General features: G+C 46.3%; 1 pseudogene; it reads right to left on the bottom strand.

Annotated features, from left to right (window-relative positions):
- Positions 1-6,255: 6,255 nt before the first annotated feature.
- Positions 6,256-10,646, bottom strand: LOC146170677 (uncharacterized; annotated as a pseudogene).
- Between the last annotated feature and the right edge of the window lie 3,827 nt (positions 10,647-14,473).

The raw sequence follows: 14,473 nt of genomic DNA on the forward strand, positions 1-14,473 counted from the left end.
CTAAGTATTATCTACAGTACTATTAACTGAAGGCAGCTTGTCTAACTGTTCCTGCGATGGATTTGTAGCAGTCTTCGATTTCAACCAAAAGAAGTCTGAACATGTTTAAGCAGTCCTTTAATGCCTTTGCTCCTAATGTCACTTCTTAACTCTACGTGGTGTTGCGCGTCCTACCATCGGCGGCCGCGGTACGAACGAGGGCCACCATTGTCGAACTCAAACCCGGGTACTCCGTTAGTGTAAGCAGGCTATCTGAATACGCTGCTTCAAAACCGACCGCAGCTGTCCCATTTCGATGACTGTGAAACGCAAAAGCGCCTGTTGCTGTGCGATGTCAGCGAACATTAATATATCTCCATATCAATAAGATTTTGTTGTCAAAGCAACAGGACTGGGGGGCAGCCCTGCTAGGCTGCTTTAACTTGGCGAGCCAGAAGGCCCTGGTCCACCTAACCCAAGCCGCGGCGGTCGCCGATGGGCTCTTGTAATGAGGCGCACACCTAGTGATTAGGAGAGTCTGCCCGGCGACCTCAAGCTTCCTCCCTGCAATAGTTGTTCACACACACACACACTAGTAGTCGAGCCGTTTCGCGTGGCACAGCGTGGGCCAAGCTTCACATGCGCGAGGAGCTGTGTGACGTACGAGGAAGCAGCTGGTGTGTCGGAGCTGCCGTCGCGGCCGCGCTCGGCCGCGCGCTCCGCAGCTGCCGAAGATGTGACGTCATAAACACAGCCGGCGCCAGCTGCGCATCACATTGACCATGCGGAGAAAGATGTGGCTCGTTCTCCATGATGTGGCTAGAAGCGCGCGGCCACAATCAACCAACTATGGAGAAGGAGTCCCGCCGCTGCTCAGCGCGTAGTCTAAGCTATATTGAACGTAGCCATAGAGCTGTTGCTTTCGCAACTCAAGTAGGTTTAACCGTTGCTAAACCACTGGCATTTTCTATCTGAACCCTTTACTATGCATCTCTTTCTCACATTCTTCTCTCATTCCCACCGAACACCAAAAACTTCAGTGATTTCTCACCTCGCGTTACAGCACGGCACTGTTAAGGTGCCCGCCGAGTAAACTGACATGCTAATACTCCTTTTCTTTCTTGTGAACCAATTTGCACTTCTTTTTATGTAGAGGAACATAGTACAGATCACAATACAGAGCCACGCCGCGGTGAGACACTGGTAAGACGCCCGTCTACTCTGCCGGAGTACCCGGGTTCGATCCCGACCACCCGCGGCTGCGTTTCAATGGAGGCGAAACGAAGGGGCGTCCGTGTGCTGTGCCACGGCCGCTCGATGGAAGCGAGTGCGCTTCCATCGAGCGGCCGTGGATGTGCGATGCCAGTTGTTATGGCTGTAGGAAGAAGGAAATGAAAATGCACGGGTCTGCTACTGGCCCTGTAGCTGAGCCACCTCCGCTGCCTTTGATAGATTTATAGGAAGGGAAAACCGCGGTATCTGTCTCACTTGTTTTCTGTGGACACCTCAACCGCGCCGTAAGGGAAGGGAGGAAGGTGGGAGTGAAAGTGGAAGAGAGAAAGACGAGCCGTAGTGGAGGGCTACGGAGTAATTTCGACCACCTGGGGATTTTTAACGTGCGCTGACATCGCACAGCACACGGACGCCTCTTCGCTTTGCCTCCATCGAAGCGCAGCCGCCGAGGTCGGGTTCGAACCCGGGTACTCCGGCACAGTAGTCGGGCGTCTTACCCCTGCACCACCTCGGCGGGGCTGCGCTGCCTCGTGCGGCCCCGGAGAGAGTAGAGAAGAAATAAAGAGAAGAGGGAGAGAAAGACGCGCGCCGCAACTGCCGTCGTCCACCACCAACGCGGTGGCGAGTGCAATGACGGCCTAGAACAGAGAATAATTCGGTAGCAGGCTAGCCCATGCCGCAAGTGGCGTTGACCTAACTATTCCAACCCCATCAGGGCCAGTACAAGCCACCCTTTCCTCCAACGTCAGCACACATTAAAGATCCCCAGGTGGACAAAATTACTTCGTAACCCTTCACTACGACTCCCCTTTCTATCATTCCACTTTCACTCCCACCACCTCCCTTCCCTTACGGCGCGGTTCAGATGTTCACAGAGCAAGTGTGACCGATAATGCGCCTTTTCCTTCTTGTGACGGAGTCGGCGGCGGCCACCTGCACCATGCGTGACGTCACTCGGGCTCCGACATACACCGGCTCACGCGAAGCGCGGTGTGGACTAGCGTAGTGAAGCTTTTCGCTTCAAAAAGAAAAAATACACTATGGCACAATATACAGTAGTTTGCTTGAGGCCCACCCGCAAATGTCTCGTCACTGAGCACTCGGCACATCGAACTGCATGCGGTTTGAAAGTTACGCGGCTAACCAGTCTATTATACGTGTGGATACCTATAGCATCAGGCTGTTAACTAATGCCTAATAAGTCAAATACTCGCGTAACCTAGAGCAAGGGTAACTCCAAGTGTGAACGAAGGCCTCGTCAAGGACACCTACAGGAGCAGCGACCTTAAAGCTTGGAGGCCAATAACCCTTCTAAAAATGTCTCTGCGCCTGACGCCTGCTCTATCGTCAATAGTAGGCCCGCACCAGGCTTGCTTTGTCCCAGGCCGCTCGATAGAACTCCATGGCATTGCTTTGAGAGACCTTTTGATAGACGATAACAGATATGCATTTTCTGAGATGCAAAGTCCGCTGCTTGTGCAAACAAGACATGTTGTTTAAAAAAAGTGAACGGAACGGCCATGACTGACGAACTGATTTTGTCCACGCAGGCCATCTTCCTAAGGTGGCTTTCGCGAAGCAGCATTGCGCGAGCTGATTCGAACTGTAATTGTTCCTCATATCAAGCATACGCACTAGCCAAACCGTGCAGTAGACGATAAGAGATATTTATTTTCTGAAATGCAAAGTCCGTTAACACCCTTTCTGACGCAGCTCGTTTCAACCTCCCGCTCAAAGCTTAAATCAGTGTCGTCAAGACACGAGCGTCCGCTTTCACCCTTTATGTGGCGCGTATCGCGACAATCCGGCGCCATGTGACGAACAGACTCGCGTCCCTTATAGGGACTGTTTGGGATGGCAAGACAGTTATAGTCGCCCGTCATATCCTACACCTTCTGAGGAGCAGGGGAGGCCTTGGCTTTCCGGGCATCCCGAGAGTGGTCCGAGTATTCGCGTTAAGGCTGGTGGAGAGGCTATTAGCTGACGAACTTACCTTGGTCGCTCGCTCATCCTGTACTGAATAAGCACGGCGCGTCGTGTGCTTACACCCGAACATTACCGCTGTCCACAGGCGGAGAGACGTCTGCCTTTTTACCGCGAGGTTGCCGAGACGAGGTCGACTGTCGATGCAGACCTGACAGATGTTAATGTAGGCAACGTACCAGCCATACGCATCAGCGAACTAGTTGCCGTTCGGAGGCTTTCAGCTGATGAGCAACGAGAGACCGCTGTCCCCAAATGGCGAGCGGGAGCAGCCTGTCGGCTGCCAAATGAAATACGAAATTTTGACTGGCTTAGCCGCTGCGGCGTCCTCCATACGAGACAGCGTCTTGCCAGATGGAGTATTGTATCAAATGACCAGTGTGCCAACTGCGGTGCTCCCGAGTGCCTCTCGCATATTTTTTTTTAGAATGTGTAGTTGGGAGAACAATGTGGCGGCTCGCGTATAGGAAGTTTAACGTCCGAATGAACCCCGGCGTTAAGCACCGGCGCAGCCCTTTTGGACACCTTGTGTTCACTGTGATTCTGTTTGTGTTGTGGCGTCGCAAGTGCCTCGCTGAGGTGCGCCGCACTCCCGCCCGCGCTATGTACCCAGTCTTGCAAAGGCTGCGCCTCGTCATCTGGAAGTATCTCATCGCCCTCGCAGCCTCTGACTCCTCCTCCAAATACATCATAACCGACTCGCGAGGGGCTTATCGGAACGTCCAGCAAGGGTGGACTGCTCCTCTAGCTTACCGCATATACCAAAATTGCAGTCGAGATTCGGATCCCGCGTACCGATCTCTCGTCTGGGCTCCAGGTCACCAAGGTCTCCAAGGGAATGAGGCAGCCGACGCCGCCGCCCGCGCGCTTTCTCTCCGGGCATTTCCCACGGGACCCGACGCGGACCAGGATTTTGATTTCAGCCCAGTGTACAAATTTAAAGAAATATGTGAATATTACAGATATACGCACCAAACTCTTCCCACCCCGTGCAAAGGGCTGGGGAAGGCTAACGAGCGGGTGCTCCTGCGCCTGCTCACCAATACAATGTTGTGCCCGGCTACTCTAAAACATTTTGATCCGCAATTCGACGGGCTGTGCTCGCACTGTGGGGAGGTGTCTGACATCTACCACATTGTGTGGGCCTGCCAGAAAAACCAACTTTGCCCCCTATCCCCAACCCCACCCGAGAGAACTGGGAGGCGACCCTGTCCGGCTGCTGCACCCTAGAGGCCCAAAAGGTCTTAACGCAGCGCGCCCGGGCTGCGGCAAACGCCAATGTAGTGCCTGTCTAGGCATCCCACCTAGTGTACATGCCTCCATGTATTAGAATAATAAATGTTTTCACCGCCACCACCACCCTCTGGACAGTTAGCAACTGACGCCCACACACGGTTTCTACGGCGCTGGCACACGCGCTTCTATGTTGTACAGGGGAGCAGTTATTGTTGTGGCTGTAGGAAAAAGGAAAAGAAAATGCACGGGCCTGCGACTGGCTCTGTAGCTGAGCCACCTCCGCTGTCTCGTGCGGAGAAAAGAGAACTGATTGATTGATGTAAAGGAAGAGAAAAGGCGCGGTAACTGTCTCACTTGTTTTCCGTGAACACCTCAGCCACGCCGCAAGGGAATGGAGGGAGGTGGGAGTGAAAGTGGAAACAGAGAAAGAAAACCCGTAGTGGAGGGCTGCGGAGTAATTTCGACCACCTGGGGATTTTTAACGTGCGCTGACATCGCACAGCACAAGGACGCTTCTTCGTTTCGCCTCTATCGAAACGCAGCCGCCGCGGTCGAGTTCGAACCGGGGTACTCCGGCACAGTAGTCAGGCGTCTTACCACTGCACCCCCATGGCGGGACGGAAAGAGAAAATAGAGAAGCAAGGAAAAAGAAGAGGGAGAGAAAGACTTGAGATGGGTCTGTCGGACTTTATCAAAGCCCCCCCCCCCTTCTTTGTTTACCCCTCCCTGGAGAATCATGCTTTTGAGTTTACTATGTATATAGTGTTTGTATAGTGCTTTGGTCTGTGAGTAATATGCATATTCATTGTATGTATGTGCACAATAAATTCTTTTTGTACACACACATTGAAACATTTTTCACGTTTTAATTTTATACTTTTCTAACCTTTCATTTTAAGCAATAGCTTATACTTCGTGTTCAGCTGAAACACCGTCAAAGGAGTTGTCAGCACTTAATCAGAAGCTGATTAAAATATTGTATCGTGGTATCTTGTGGTTCTAGTAACTGATAATTGTTGTGAGATATGTGATAGCAAGTTAATAAATTTTGTGTAAATAGTTGAATTAACAAAATACAGAATTTGGCGCAAAGAGTTTTCGAAGGTGTAGAAATGATCAGAATGAAAATCTATCGCTTCACGATGCCCATTAAAAATATTCAGAGAGTAGATCTGTCAGAGAGTAGATCTGTCACCGAGAAATGCTACTAGTCGAGCATTTCTCGGTGGCCAGGAGAGGCCAGTTGTGCGCCTGCGTCGTTACCATGGTAGATAGGAAGAGTAGATGCGGCATGCGCTTCAACATGGCTAGGGTGGCTAGGGTGCCTCGATGTGCGCCCTCTCCCGCCGCTCCGTGCAGGGTGGGGACAACCGCGTCGTCTGCTGCAGTGTCCGCCATATTTGAGCCCACTCGTTTCAGAACACTGGAGGTAAGCTTCTCTGCGCAGCGAAGGCCCCTTCACCATCGCGGCGAAACAGGTTTTGGAGGCAGAAATAGGGTGCAGCGCTGGGGACATCTATTGTTGCCGAACCCTTTCCTACAGGCTTCTGCCCTGTGTTGCTTTCACAATAAAGAGATTAGGGACCGCTCTCCCAAGCCATTGCTGCGGTTACAATGCACCCTCCCCGGGCTGCATTCCTGAAGGAAATTTGAAACGTAGCTGTGCCAAGGTGCTCGCCTGGCCGTGCACACCATAACATAAAGGAATAAAAGTCGTTTGCGCTGCACCCAACTCTTCTCCCTCGGACAGTTCGCGTCGCAATCGTAAAGGTGTTTTTTTTTTATGCAGAAAAGCTGACTTACGGAGTTTTGTAAATTGTCTGGGACTCAGTGCGCTGACTCGCAAAAACAGAGTTTATCTCGTTCGCCGCAACGTATTAGTCAATATTAAATGCTGAGAATGATAAGGCTTATTAATGAAACATTTTACCCCCTCAGAATCAAATGGACGCAATCTGTAGGCCCTTGGACATTCGTAGTCGTTTGATCCTTGGCATCGCTTGTTTTTGTTTGTTAATTTGTGCAGGTAAAAAAAAAGAAACAATGCTGTGGTACAGGAGTTTGCACTGTAGCTGTAATATACAATGCAGCTGCATAATTCGTGCAGCTTTTTTTCATGTAAAGTAACCACTTTAACAAAGCATGGGATAATTTCGGCGCCTTCATACCTTCACCGAAAACATTAAGTGAACGCAAACTTGACTGTGAAAAATACTCTCATGAAAAGGCAAAAAAATAACATCTATCAACAGAGCCTATATTGGGAAAATGCGCGTGTCTCATCGACTGAGGAAGTTTTTCTTATATAGTGTGAAGAGTTAATGAGAAACGTAAGTGCATAAATTTCACTTACTTAGGAGTTGTAATAATGCAGTTTATTTATGTTGTAAATTATTAAAGCTACTGTCAAAAAATAGGAGACAAGCGAACTATGGTGAATTTGACATTTATACACAATATTTACAAATCTCTTCACGGCAAGCTGACGCCAGCACACGTTTTGCTTGCATGTCCATTGACTTTTTTTTCTTCCAGTTGTTGCAGGTGAATTCGCAGCCTCGTTCGAGCGTAGGTCGAGTATAACAACTTCTGAATGATTTCGTTGTGAACCTGGCATGTTTCAACATTAAACGGAACCATTTGTCTTAGGTATGTTATCACAGCCTGCACTGGAGATTTCATAGTTAGAAGGCTTTCCGCCCATTCTGTGATGCCCTTAAAATGCTCCTCGCACGACTTCAGCACTTTCATCACTTCAGGACTGGGGTAATGCAGGTTGTCGCCATTTTCGAGGTACTCCTTCAGCCTTGTGAGATATGCATTTTCAGCGTCACTAGAACCGAGCAGAGTAGCTTTGCACTGCTCGCAATTATTTATGGCTTTCAGAATACCTTTAACGAGGAATCCGGCAATATGGAACAGAATGCTGCATTCAGTCGATGTTAGCGCTTCAATGAAAAGAACCTCCGAGTCATCGATTTCCTTTACCTCGGCTTCAGCGAGTTCACGTTTCCCGTTTGACAGAAGGTCAACCAGGTACTCAGAATCGTCAACACTGTAGCTGGTGGTAGACGGCGTGTGCAAAAATTGGCTTATGCACACAAGTTTCAGCGCGCATTTCATATCATAGGCGTCTGGGATAGGCTTCCTGAGACGAACCACAGAGAAAAGATTCTCAAGGCAATCTTGTAGCAGCCTGCTGGTGAGTAAGAAGCTGTAGCCCTCCGAGTTCAAAAGAATGTCTTGCAGGCGAAGCACGACCGTTGTGGAGATCAGGAGGCCCGCCTGCGATGGCTTCCACTGAGACGTGCTGCCCATGCTCATCCCTTGAAAGGTGTTTAGAGCCAGGTTTAGAGTTTCCAGAGCTCTATGATGCTTCGCCACATCGTACAGACTTAGGGCGACAGATGGATGACGCGACGACATTAATGCGTACCATCTTGATACCAGCTCTAAAGACCAAGCTGTTGTTTCTGCCTCTATGTCCAGCACTTTTTCCTTGATGAGGTATCGGATTGCACTGGGAGCTTCTCTGAAAAATTGCACGGCAAGTCCGACTTTCATTTTCGTAAAATGTCCAGATGAGACATGGGCTTCAGAGAGCTTCGGTGCGAGCTTTAGCTCCCTTTCCTTGTCAAACTCCAGCACAGCATGCACATGATCCAGTTTCACTTCACGTGAGGGAAGATCGCACTGGCTGGCTGTTGCTTCACTTAATGTAAATGCATGAGATGTTATCAACTAACCTTTAATATTCTTCAAAACATGAGCAGCGTCTGCGTTGAAGAACAACTCCATATCCTTGAGCGAAGGGTGTGGTATTGAGCAGGTTGTCTTCGAATTTCGGTGGCTAGAAAATCCCAGCTCACGCCACATCGGTCGATTTTAGGCGCCCATGTCGGACGTTACAACCCGAATTCTGAGGGAAATATCGGCGCAGAGTTGGACAACTTGCAGAACAATGTCCTTGAGCGTGCGGCCATCCACATGGCTTCCAGTGAAATGATAAGCTATCACCTGCTTCCATCGCTGGTTGAGACCTCCAACCATAAACACCAGAGCGTGATTAGCAGGCTCATCTGGCTTTTGTGGCAATGTCACTCCCCCATACACAATGTCTTCAGCGCGGTCAAGCTGAAACCCTCTGGCAATCTCCATCTCATCGATAAAGAGGACGCAGTCTTTTTCTACATCTTCCATGCCTTGTGCCTTCGCTTGGAGAAGTTCTACAACGTCTGTAAGAATTCCTGGTGAGAACTTGAGCCAGTGGAGGCGACGAGATAGAGTTCTTTCTGCCGGAAGTGGATAGCCGAGCTGTCTGAGAGTTCTGTAACCAGACTTCCCACAAGAAAACTTCAGTTGAAGCCCCTGTTTAATAGTCTGCGGCGACCAGATGCTTCCCTTGTTGCTTTTTCGGGAAAGTGCACGAACTTGATCGTTATTTAAAAATTTTATCCTTTTTTCAAAGTGCTCTACGGCGCTTTTTAGCTTTCGCACCTTCTTTCTAAGAGAGTTAATAGTCAAGTTGGCTTTTTTATGCACTCCTTGAAGTTGTCTGTGGTTCTTTCTCACATCTTCCAGTTGTTTTCTCAGTTGAGCGCAACAACTACTGGATGAATGTGCATCGCAGCCTTCATTTTGCTCTCTTTGTCCATCGCTAGGCTGATAGACAACCTCTTCACTTAAGTTCGTTCCCCCAGGCTCATCGCAATCCGCAAAAACGCCAGGTCCTTGTTCCTGCACTGTTGAGTTTGATGTAGTTGGTAGAGCGGGTGTGCCTCTCTCCTTAGGAGCCTTTCTTTGGTGGTGGACCATAGCTGCACAAACAAAAGGAAATGCAAGAGCAGAAATGAGTGAAGTTCGTCAGAATTGCTCAGTGTCGGCAGTTATTTCATAGCTGCGCGAACCATAACCTAAAAGCGAAAATTTTAAGCTTGAAAAGTTCCAATTCCAATTCCAATTTATTTCAACATCAATACCCACAGACACTGATGTCACGGACAGTGGGCAAAAAGCCACAAAAATAGGGCTTGGCAGCGCCCACTGACCGTCTTCTTGACAGCGACACAGCAGTGCAAATATACATTAGATATGAGCAAGACATGAAATCAATGAAAAGAACTTTTGCAAAAAAAACTAGGCAGGTAACACTTTGCATACAAAAAATAATGATAGGAAAGTAACAATATCACCACACATCTGAACAAACAGTCAATAAATAAGTGCAAAAAACACAGAGGCGAACGCGTTGTAAATTGAAAAAAAAAAATATATATATATATATATATATATATATATATATATATATATATATATATATATATATATATATATATATATATATATATATATATATATATATATATATATATATATATATATATATATATGTGTGTGTGTGTGTGTGTGTGTGTGCGTAATCAGTTAAGTAATTTCGGCAGTTGAAATCGCAGCATCTGGTCACCATATTTTGTGCGGTTACACGGAACCTCCCAAGTCTCGTGATAGCGAGTGTCCCGAACATTTCTGTTTAGTGTTAGACTCGATATAATTTCAAGAGTTTTGTTTTTCTTTCTGATACCTGTTTGATAACGCTTTCTGAGAGTATGGTGATAAAGTTCAGGAAGCGGCACTAATTTTAACTCCCTGAATAGTGGTTCGGAATGAGCAAGGTATGGGACATTCATGATCGCTCGAACAGCCTTCTTTTGTATTATATGTAACTGATTAATGTTTGATAAAGTGGTTGTCCCCCAGACTAAATAACAGTAGTTTATTATTGACATAAAAAGAGAGTTATATATAAAGCGTTTTACACATGTAGGGAGGCAATGTCTCAATTTAGAAAGTACTCCGGATACTCTGGATATTTTCCTAATGATTGTATCTACTTGCAGATCCCAAGACGTGTGCTGTTCAAAGAGCACTCCCAAACATTTGGCAACAGGCACAATTTCAATGACAAAGTTTTAAAATTGCAATTGGTAATGCAATTGGTACTGCATTTAGAAGGCCAGATTTTAAGCGCTATTATTCTAACTCATGAGTCACAACAGTGATGCACATCATATTTGCCATCAATAATAAAATATAGTGCAACTTACGTCTGAACGAAAAAATGGTTGGAACAGCGTTTGACTTTAGCAGCTTCCTTCCATCCGCGCGGTGATTCTCGTAGCAGTTGTCTTCGAAATGGGCCTGCATAAGAAAATTAATTCAGGCGTCCAGTATGTAGTACAAACAGAAAGAAATGCCCCTTTTGAAAGATACACAAGTTCTGGCACTGCTCCAGCGATGTTAAGGAGTTGCGCACACTCGGCAGCTGCATTTATCAAATCCTAAAAGTCAGACTAATAATGGCTGCGCACAAGGGAAATAGCCGGCACTGCACAATAACTGCGCCAACGTTAGAAATGCCAGATAGAAGCAACAAGTTCTTAGCGAAGCTACTATATACGAAAGCTCACATTCACGGGAGTTTTACCAAAAGTAACTAATTCCTGGCTTCGTCAAACAGCCCTGGAACAAATAAAAACTCTACAAAACTATTGTCAAAGTTTCTGACGCTTCTGACGCATGTCTCTTGATGCGTTTGCTTTTAGGGCCATTTGAAAAATTAATCAAGAACCTCTCGGCTCTAAGCTAACCGGCTACAAGCAAGCAGTCTGTTATTGCATAAATGCCGAGTGCTTCTGCAACGCTTCACTGTATATAACTAATATTACCGTTAGTTGTGTTTATTAGCCTGTGCACAGAAATACAAAATCCATGTCCACACCTGCGAGTTATGAAAATGATTTTCCGCCACTCATCTGCTGTATAATTCCTCCTTATATATGTTTCATAAAAGATGTAGTCACGTAGCGTGCGTAGTTACAGCCTTTCCAGGAACACTAACACAACTTCCAGCGCACATATTAAATGTAAACCTGCAGCGACAGACATAACTACAAAAAATCGCAACCGTCCAAATAATCACTGTACTTACATTGCATATGCGCGAAGAGTTTGCGGGCTTCCATTTGTCCCGCTTTATCTTCACCGTCCAGAGGAGCCTTCTTTTAGGGTCTCTTGGGAATGAAAACATTCTCCAGCCATTTCTGGAGTGGTTTGAGCACAGTGGCACGCAACAGCCAGGCATCTTGCGAGTTTTGAAACCGAAGAAAACTGCGACCGGGCGGACGCGCGACCACGCACGTGCAACCGGCCCGTGGGGAAGCGAGGAGTGGGCTCAAATATGGCTGCCCTCTTCCGCGGCGGCGGCACTGACCCTGTCAAAGGATGGCTCCACCCTGCACGGAGCGGCGGAGAGGGCGCGCGCATCGAGGCACCCTAAACATGGCCCCGCGTCCGCTCCACCCTATAGTGAACTAGAATATATTCGCTCCGCCGTACCACCGTTATGGTGTTCCATATTCTAGAGTCATGACGTCACACTGATGAGCAGTTGTGCGCATGCGCCGATAGTATGGGGACCGGACATCGGAATGCCTGTTGCATGAGTGTGCAGTGTGTTGCTGGTCTGTGCAGAGTTTGCTTCGCTGCTGTGGTTATGTTGTGCGTGAATATGTCCGGTAAAACAAAGTCCAGGCAGACGTGTTGTGTTGTTAGTTGCACTAACAGCTACGCAAACTCGTTAGATGCTGCACAGCCGATTCATTTCTACCGATTTCCATCACATTATTACCCGCAACAGCAAGAACGGCGTGCGCCATGGATACGGTTGGTTCGAAGACAGAGGTAAGTATTCATTGGTTTTCTTTTTTTTCTGTGCGGTCGTAGAAACATTGTGGCAGGTCTTAAAAGTTGGCTTTAACCGGAAGTTTTCTACCTTCTGTAGCGCAGGAGCGACGGTACGGGCGCCTGGCAGCCGAAAATGCACCCCCACATATATTGCCGTAATTTTATTGGCAATCGAAAATCGGAGGAATCTAACAATCCTAGTTATAACCCAAGCATTTTTCCGCCTGTATACAAGAACAGGCCGGCACCAATAGATTGCCAGGGACGTTACGAAAGGTAACAACTGTGCATTGACAAAATTCATTTCAATTTTTTTAACGTCGAGCGCTTCTCTCGAATGTTCGGTACCACAGTACAACTTGTGATGACGGTTTTCATGATCATCGTTTATTCAAGTGTAGGTGGTAGGAACATGTGGGTACTTAAGAGAGACGTGCATTGCAAGTAATCATTCTTTCAGCTCCAGACAGAGTACCAAAGCTGGTAGCTTTCAGTTTCAGAACGTATGATAGCTTGAAGAACCTTTCCTGCTTTAATTGCATCTACTAATAATTCATGTCACGATGTTTACCAACATGCTTCATTGCGCGGGATTTGCGTGTTTTAAAGGGAATTTACGTCCTTGAGCTAAAAGAATTTGGAAACATGATTTTCAGCAAGATAAACATAGGCTACTGCGTTCCCTTGGTGTAATATTTTATTTAACAGTTTTTACCAATAAGTTTGCTTTTGAACGATGTGTGTAGATTTATGTTAAAAAGAAAGGATAATGTCTCTCCAGATGAGTTCTTCGTGTTTTGTTTATCATCTCAGCCCCAAAATCTGCAGTAACAAGCCTACCTGAGCTGAATCCCCATGGTCATACAATTAAATATATATATATATATATATATATATATATATATATATATATATATATATATATATATATATATATATATATATATATATATATATATTTGTAGCCCTAAAGGACTTCATAACAGCCAACTGCATAACTGTTTCGTGGTTTGGTTTCTCATGGTATTAACAAAGGAATCAATCTCTAACGACCAGCATGCATACAAGGCGTCTCCAGGTAATTATGAGCCTAAAAGGCAAACTGAATTATGAATCAGCTGAACTAATCATTATTTTGTTTATTCCTTGCACACAGAAGGTATTAATCACAGTATTTAAAAAAAAAGGCTCTGTTTAATCATGTGTAGTTGCTTTCTTCTCTTGTACAAATGTTATGTTATTCATAACAGCTTTACTGATTTTCTTTGTGAAATTTTCAGACTAAGCAAACGACGAAACAACAAGCTTCATTCAACGATTAAAGCAGAGCAAGAAGAGAGCAACCAGGTACAGATTCGTTAAGGCATATCAGTGGTAAAGTTGGCTTGCATTCGTTATGCATAAACAAAGCAAAAATGGGGGAGCCCTGCCCACTCCTCGGTGAAACGCAATAACTTGATCAATTGTATTAACTGGCACAATAAGTAGATATGTTATTGCTGTCAGTTTTTTTTTTTCATTCATTGTTGCTGTTATAAAGGTTTAATGCTGGTATCTATTATCCTACGCAGTTTTATTTCACTTAAATTCTAGCCAGATGTTGTGCGTTACACATTATTTTGAGCACTATTCAAATGCAATGCATATCTGTCTCACATATTCCAGATTGGCATTCTATTTGTTTTACTTTAGCCAGGTGAGCCACACTGCCCTGAGCCTGAGGAAGATGTTCCAAAACTATGTCACGAAAATTTCAAGAAGGTATGATGACTGCGTTCGACAGTTGTAGATATCTGACCAAACGCAGATCGCTTCCGTGACAGTGTTAACAATGCACGTTCCTTGTTGCAGGTTGGAACAATGAAATCAATTCATCAGGAAGAATCACTTGCCGAGCCCCATGTTTTTCTTAGCTTTACTGACAGCAACACTGCATGCACACAGATTTCATTTAAAATTGTGTCAACAGTGTTTATTCAAACCGAACCTTGCACAACACAAAATACCGCATCAGGACTAGATCACAAGAGTGTTTATTTCTGTGGAACTCAGACCGTACAGTCAGATGAAAATGTCCTGGTAAGCTCGTGCTCAGTGACATTATCAGTCTTTTCATTGCTGGCTAGCATCTTACCTGGCACCAGAACGGTGTAAGGGTTGTCGAAAGCTGACAGACCCACCCTTTTCCTAAAGAAACTGAAAACTGGAATGACCTACACAGCACTAGGAGCCTTGTTTGGTGTACACCGTAGGACTGCAGCCAGGTGTTTTCTGGGCATTCTTTAGACACTCTACACCA

Source organism: Amblyomma maculatum, unplaced genomic scaffold, assembly GCF_055883805.1.
Source record: "Amblyomma maculatum isolate TAMU_Amacu unplaced genomic scaffold, ASM5588380v1 scaffold_78, whole genome shotgun sequence".
NCBI classification, from domain to species: Eukaryota; Metazoa; Arthropoda; class Arachnida; order Ixodida; family Ixodidae; genus Amblyomma; species Amblyomma maculatum.